Here is a 7,106-nt window from a genome sequence, read left to right as displayed (position 1 = left end):
TTCTTCTAACAGCTGCTATTTTGGGAATTCCTCGGAGGATGTTTAAAGAGCAAGTTTTGTATATTGAGGTGGCTGCTCCATTGTGGCGGACAGTTGAAACCAGAGTAGGCTATTGAGGGGAGCTAACGGTTTTGGCACTGGTTTTGGGTGTTAAGTATCAACTAACATGTTTATGCCCGCCCTTCAGATGTCCACATACAAAGACCCCTTTCTCTCCCTTCTGGCAAGAATCCAGGCCAATCTTGGAATGCTTAGTCCCCCGCCCATCATTAAGGGCACCGTGTTAATCGTGGGGCTTTGTCTGAGAAGCACCCTGGAAAAGAATGCTCACTGACCCACAACATCCACATTTCCGCTGCTGTGGAAATTGCATGCACATGAACATGGGGTTCTGAAGCAGAACTAAGAAACAATCAAGTTCAAGTTCACTTAAAACTACCTAGAGATTTAATATTTTATCCAGGCTAATGGATAGGTCATTGAATTGTTGCAACCAGTTAAAAAAATTTTGTGTTCTATTAGGAATGTATGATATATGTATATCCATGATATATATATCAGATTCTTTCTCACCGTTACTTGCACCAAGAACATAGATACCGCATATTTTATTCAGTGAGTTGTAGTCCAGTCTTAGGCTGCTGAAAAGATGTTCGCTTGATCTGAAATAATATCTTCAAATTGGGTTTGAGAAATAGGATGATAAGCAGGTAGGCAGAGGAAACATTACATCCTTCCTGATAGCTTTAAGTCCAGGACTAGAACTGTGCCGGTGTAACTAAAACAAAACAAAACAAAACAAAACATTATTTTCTTCTGTGATCTATTTGGCATTAAAATTATCTTGATATGCTGTAGGCTTTGCTGAGACTGAAGATTTTAATGAGTTGTACATTTCTGAATTTATTAATATAAAATCTATTATCAATGGAGAAGAGAAACTTGAATCATTCTCCTAGTAAACAATTTGCAAGGTATTTTTTGGAAAATATAGAAGAAAGGAGTAAATAGTATCTTTTGTGAATATTGCAAGTTGGTACTTTTCAACTTGTTTGGGGGAAGGAGTTAAACACAATCTCACATCTAAATTTTTACGGATTTTTATATTATATAAATGATTACTTATTTACTCAAAATTGTGACTTATTTAGGTTACATATAGAGCATTATAGCTTTTCTCAGATGCTTAATTTTTTTTGACTCAAAACTGAGTCTTGACAACTACCGTTCTGTTCTGTCTCTATGAGTTTTGTTTTGTTTTCTTTTGTTTGTTCATTTGTTTTGTTTTTTAGATTGCACACGTAAGTGAAATCATATGGCCTTTGTCTTTCTCTGTCTGACTTCTTTCACTTAGTATAATATACTCAAGTTTCATCCATGTTGTTGAAAATGGCAGGATTTTGTTTTTTTTATGGCTGAGTAGTATTCCATTGTGTATATATAATGATAAATTTAATTTATTATAAATTACAATAATTATAATATTACATTATATAATATATCTTACATATTATTATATATTACATCTTTATCCATTCATCCATCACAGATGGTATCTAGACTTATTGTGCTAATCAATCACATTGTATGCAAATATCAAATCATTATGCTGTACACCTGAAGCTAATATAATATTATAGGTCAATTTCACCTCATTAAAAAATATGAGTCTTGAATCTTTAGAAAAGCAGAGAAATTCTCCCCTACATGCCAAATATTTTACATATTTATGCTAATTTTCATTCTTTCAAGATATTAGTGCAAGCAAAGAATAGTGAGGACTAGAATAATTTGTTTACTTCTTTAAAAAACCCTCACACATTAGTTTTATTTATTACTTCCCCAGTTACTTTGCCAGCATAGTGTCTGGTGTCTTTTTCAGGCTAGCCCAGGCATGATTCTTCACCCTTCAAGCTGGAACTGTGGTTTTAAAAATCCTTGGCGACAAGGCCTGAGATCCTTGCCGGGTGGGACATCTGTCCTGCTTAGTACCGTATGCCTGGCACATAGCTGGCACCCAGTAAATAATTTTTGAATAAATAATTGGAGAAAGACCCAAAGACCTTAGTGATTTATGTGAGTGCGGGAGGAAACATCAGGCCCCGCCCCTGGTCCCGTGTGCTCTGCAGACACCACAGCGTTTGACAGGCTTACAGCCTGGATGAGGTTCACTTAGGTTTCATGACAACAGGCTACAGCTTCTGGGTCCTTGGAGACCAGGCCGCTGTCATGCTTTGTGCCATTGTTGGGAGGAGTCAAACTCACCCAGCCTCACGTCCCTGCTCTCACTGTGGAAGGTGAATGATTTCTACTGCAGAGAACGGGAGAGCAGGGAGGGGAGGGAGGGTAGATGTCTCCATTGTTTGTTTTCAGTATCCTCTTCCCCATTCACCTCCGTGTCCCCTCTCTGACCCACCCCCCATTGACTCTAAGGTGACACGCCACCTCTCTTTGATATTTCTCTCCCTTCTACTTTAGTCACTATTCACTATTTAATCCTCTGCTGTTTCCACAGTCTTATTACTCCTTTGGCATTACTTTAGATTTTTTGCTTCAACTCTGATATTTCAACATCCCATTTTCTGACAGTAGGTAATCCATCATTTTTTCCTTCCTCACTGACTGCATTTCTTCTGCAGCCAGAGAAGGACCTTCAGTTCCTTGAACCCCTTACGTTCTAACTTATCTCTCTTTTCTTCCTTACTTAACTTAGATTCTGTACTCTATCCCTTTAATTATTCTCTTGCCTACAGCCTTTATCCCCTCGCCCCATTGCCCCATACACCTGCAGAACCCAGCCCCGGTTCAGTCCAGCTCTTGGTCTCCTCCGATCCTACACCAGGCTGCTGTGCCCTACGAGAAGAAGACCACTTGACAAACCAGAAATTTAGCCATCAACCTTGACCGCTCTTTTCCCATTCTCCTCTCTTTCCCACCCCCGCCCGCCCCAGGTTCTGTGCTTCTTCCCTAAATACCTCTGAAATTTGTCCTAGTCTCATTTTGCTCACTGCCGTGCCCCTAGACCAGGCTACTATTACTTTTCACCCACATAGCTGCGCTAGTTACCTGGTCTTGCTGTCCTCACTCTTGTCTTCCTACTAGCCAGGCTCCACACAGCAGTTATAATGTTCTTTACACATTTCGAATATGATCAAGAAATTTCACTTCTAATACCATTTAATGGCTCCTTGGTTAAAGGCAGAATCCAAAGTTTTAAAGATGGTGTGTCCCTGTGTGATCTGGCTCCTATCCATAGCTCCAATTTTCCCTCCTTCCTCTTGCCTCCCTTCCCTCCACCTCCAGAAGTTTTTTTTTTTTTTTAATGTTATCTATTTCTTCACTTTTATCTTCTCCACTACCACCACCACAACCAAGTGGGGTCTTGGAGTTTCCTTTCCCCAAAAAGGTGCTACCTTATTCCCAGGCAGATGAGGGAGGATGGGTTCTCCCTCCCCCAGCTTGGAGCCAGGGAGGGGAAGTGACAGGTGGTGATGGACAGACAGAAGTCAGGATAGATGACAGGAAGGGCCTGAGAAAGTGGGATCAGGAAAGGGCTACTCCAAGCAAAGCCCCACTCCTTCCAGTCTTGCGCCTGGGGATAGGCGAGGTATGACTGACCATCAGGGCCAGGGCGGTGCCTAGCAGGCCACAACCCTTTGTGGGGTAGTCCAACAAACATCGTGGATCCTCAGCACTGCTGGTGCCTGGAGTTTCAAGGCTGCTGTGGCCACAGACACCTCTTGGTCCTCTTGGCCTTGGCTCCCCAGCCAGCCAATAGTGGCAGGAAAGGGTAGCCCGGGAAAGTGGCCCCTGCCCTGGGAGACTCCCAGGCTGTTCAGGAGAGTAGCCAGCCTGGGGTGGAGGCAGCTGGACCTGAGGCGTGGCTGACCCACACGTCATAGATGCTCTTACTGGGTGGCATCCCCTGGAAGAGGGCATCTAGACCCCAGAGCAGCCCTGGGGCTCATGGGCTTCCGGGGTCACCCCCCAGTAGGCTGGGCTGGTTGAAGGTGGGCACTGGGGACAGGGTGTGGGTGGGAGTGGAGCCAAGGGCATTACCACATTGGGGGTGTAGGTGGGCAGTAGGAGGTGGACACCGGCCCCCTAGGTGAGGCCCTGTGACTCCTGCTAGACAGTCCCCCAGGCTCTGGGGTATCCTGCGGTAAGTAGAGGGGCCAGGCTCTGTGCTCAGGGGAGAGGGGTGGGGGTGAGGTCCTGCTGGTTCCCCTCGAGAAGTCTCCCCCTCTGCTCTCCTGTGCCGGGGAGAGACAGAGAGGCCACCAAGTCCTCTCAGAGGGCAGGGGTGGAGCGGGCACCACCTCCTCCCGACCTGGGCTGCTCCTGGTGCCCCCATCCTAAGGTCCCCTAGCAGAGACTTTAGGCTGAGGCCCTCCCTGGGCGGCGGCTGGGCAATGGGCCGCCAGTGGGGCCAGCCGGGCAGCACGCAGGGGCCCAGGTCCTTGGCGAAGGCTCCCCTCGCGCCCCTGCCCTGCCAGCATCAGCACAGGGCCGTGTTCCGCAGCCGCGGCGCGGAGCCAGGGACCCGGCTCACGGCGACCAGCGCCCACAAGTTGCCCTTGGCCTGGGGCTTCGCAGGGTTTTTTGGCACCTGTGGCAGCATCAGAAGCAGAGGTTGGAGGAGAGGTGGTGGCAGATGGAATCCTTCCAACCCTCGTGGTTGTCCCTGAAATTGGGGACAGGGGCCTGGACCCTACAGATGACCTGGGCCAGTCTTAGCCTGCGGGAGGGTTCAGCCTGGATCACCAAGGCAATCATGGCCAAGTAGGGGTGGGGGTCTTTGCATATTGCAGATATCTCTGTTTTACTCCCTGGGGGCCGGGAGGATGATTCTGACAGACCTGGAAGCCCCAGGCGTGGGTTGCTGCAGGGCCCCCTGAAGGGGAGGCAGGCAAGGTGCGCAGGGGCTGGCCTCCGAGGGCAGGGGGCAAGGCCATGGAGCAGGGCCCTGGAGCACTGTGGGGATGCAGGGCTGGAGGCCTGAGGGTGCCTCAAGTGCTTTTCAGTTCTGCAAATGCGCCATGCATTCTCTTCCCTTTGGGAATTCTCTGTCTTTCAGCCTCCTCTTTACCCTCTCACCTCCAGCTTGATTTCTCCGGGTGACCTCCTACTCATCTTTCCAGTTTTTGTTTACTGCTTCAGGGAATTCTCTGAGATTCCCTCTCCCTCCAAAAATATCTGACTTGTGCACACTATCTAGGCTAATACTTAGAATACTGTATTTTAATTGCTTATTCATCTGTATCTCCCACTATTTCATGAAATCCACGAGGGCAAAGGCTCTATCTGCCTTGTTCATTGTTGTGCTCCCAGTGCTTAGGACTACGCTTGGACCATACCAAGTGTTAATCATTATTTGTAGCAGAGAGTGTAGAGTGATGGTAAGGAAATGAACAGGAACCAAACTGCCTGGGTTCAAATTCTGAGGCTGCCAATTACTTGCTGTATAATCTTGGATAAGTTAGTCAACTCTCTATATTCAGCTTTCTTATCTGTGACACAGAGATTGTAATAGTGCTCACCCGATGTGGTTGTTGTGAGCACTGAATTGATACACGGAAAATATTCAGAACAACACCTGGCAGTAAACACCCAACTGACTCCTTATTTGTCAACATATTGGATGTGGCCATTAGTAAATAATAGGAGTCTTATCTACCTGTCTGTCACCTATCCATCTGTATCTAGAGATGTATCTTTAGCTGGAAATGGCCATATCTTTACACACTTTCATGAACCAGTTGTGCGTGTTAAATTGAAACCATGACTCAGTTTGTCGAACACTGTCCCCATTTGAATAACATAAACATGCCCTTCTTTACGTTGACCTGTGTTGTTTCATCTTTTTTTCCGGTCTGTTCTTACAGTGATCTCACCCAGCACCACCAGCAGTGAATTCAGCTATCACGCTGGCCATGGCTGCCTTTATATCCATCTCTAAAACCCGGCATTATCAGACTCACTGAATTTTCAAATTAGAGCTTTCCTTAATTTTTAGAAGCTTGAAATGGTCCTTCATCTACACAGTGTGACCTGAGGCGGAGGCGGTCACACCCTTTTTTCCAAGGAGAAGGAGATTTCCAACCATCTTTTTTAAGTAGGAAAATAGAAGCTTAGAAAGGCCTAGTTATTTGCCTGGAGACACATCTCAGTTAATACTAAAACCAGGATAGAGAACCAGCATTCTGTGGGTCTCTTGAATTCACAGTAAAACATTACAATATATTATTAGGAAAAAAAACCCTCAAGTGTGGGAACAGAAAATGTGGTATTCTTTTTGAAACTATAACCATGAATTTATGCTACACTGTTCCAATTTTCTCATATGGTGAAAAGAATTGATAAACAGAGGTCCTTCAGTGTGCATATGTATGTCTGTACATACACGTATGTCTCCCTCTTCCTCTCCCTCTCTTTCCCTACCCCCATCTATCTATAGATATATATGGTATATTGCCTATGCAAATAAAATGAAGCATTGGGTTAGATAACAGTTGCTAGTTCTTCTAGTTGCTTTGGGGCCAGACATTTGCTCAATTTTTACTTTATCTCTTTGGAGAGTGAGGTGAAAATCTTTCATCTGTGTCCTCGATGGCCTGCAGTCTTAAATCCTAGGTTCTGCTATGTGAGCAGCACTTCTTTCCTTCTTTCCTTTATACCCTGTCAATCTTCTGCTATGGTGCGGCCCCCATCCCAGAGGATGCTGCTTCCTAACTGCTTTCTCATTAGTCTTTGGCAATCTAGCTTCTGGTCTTTTCACTGGACGTCTTCTGGCATTTTCTTAGCTGTGATTCACCTTGAAATTTCATTCTAGGTAATGCTGTCCATCAACTCTACACTATGGAAACACAGCGCTGCTGGTGGTAAGGAGCCTGAGCTCATCCAGGTCATGTTATCCTGGTTCTCTCCTGCCTTGCCCTTCTCAGCTTCCTCCATTGGCTCTACTTCCTCTTGCATGTTCGACCAAGGACTCACCAAATTGAAACCTCTTCCTTTTCTTCTCTAATTTCTGCCCTTGGAGCATTCCATTCTCTTCCACAGTTTGTGGTGAGCTTCATGAAAGGAGGAACTCTCACTTATGTATCTAT

The 7,106-nt window shown here is 45.6% G+C and overlaps 1 pseudogene; it reads right to left on the bottom strand.

The window, feature by feature from the left end:
* Positions 1-3,835: 3,835 nt before the first annotated feature.
* LOC118001114 lies at positions 3,836-5,953 on the bottom strand (annotated as a pseudogene).
* Between the last annotated feature and the right edge of the window lie 1,153 nt (positions 5,954-7,106).

This window comes from Mirounga leonina, unplaced genomic scaffold (assembly GCF_011800145.1).
Source record: "Mirounga leonina isolate KUSES-001 unplaced genomic scaffold, KU_Mleo_1.0 Mir_53, whole genome shotgun sequence".
In the NCBI taxonomy this organism is placed as follows: domain Eukaryota; kingdom Metazoa; phylum Chordata; class Mammalia; order Carnivora; family Phocidae; genus Mirounga; species Mirounga leonina.
The sequence above is the reverse complement of the archived record's forward strand: the minus strand, read 5'-3'. Positions and strand labels throughout refer to the sequence as shown.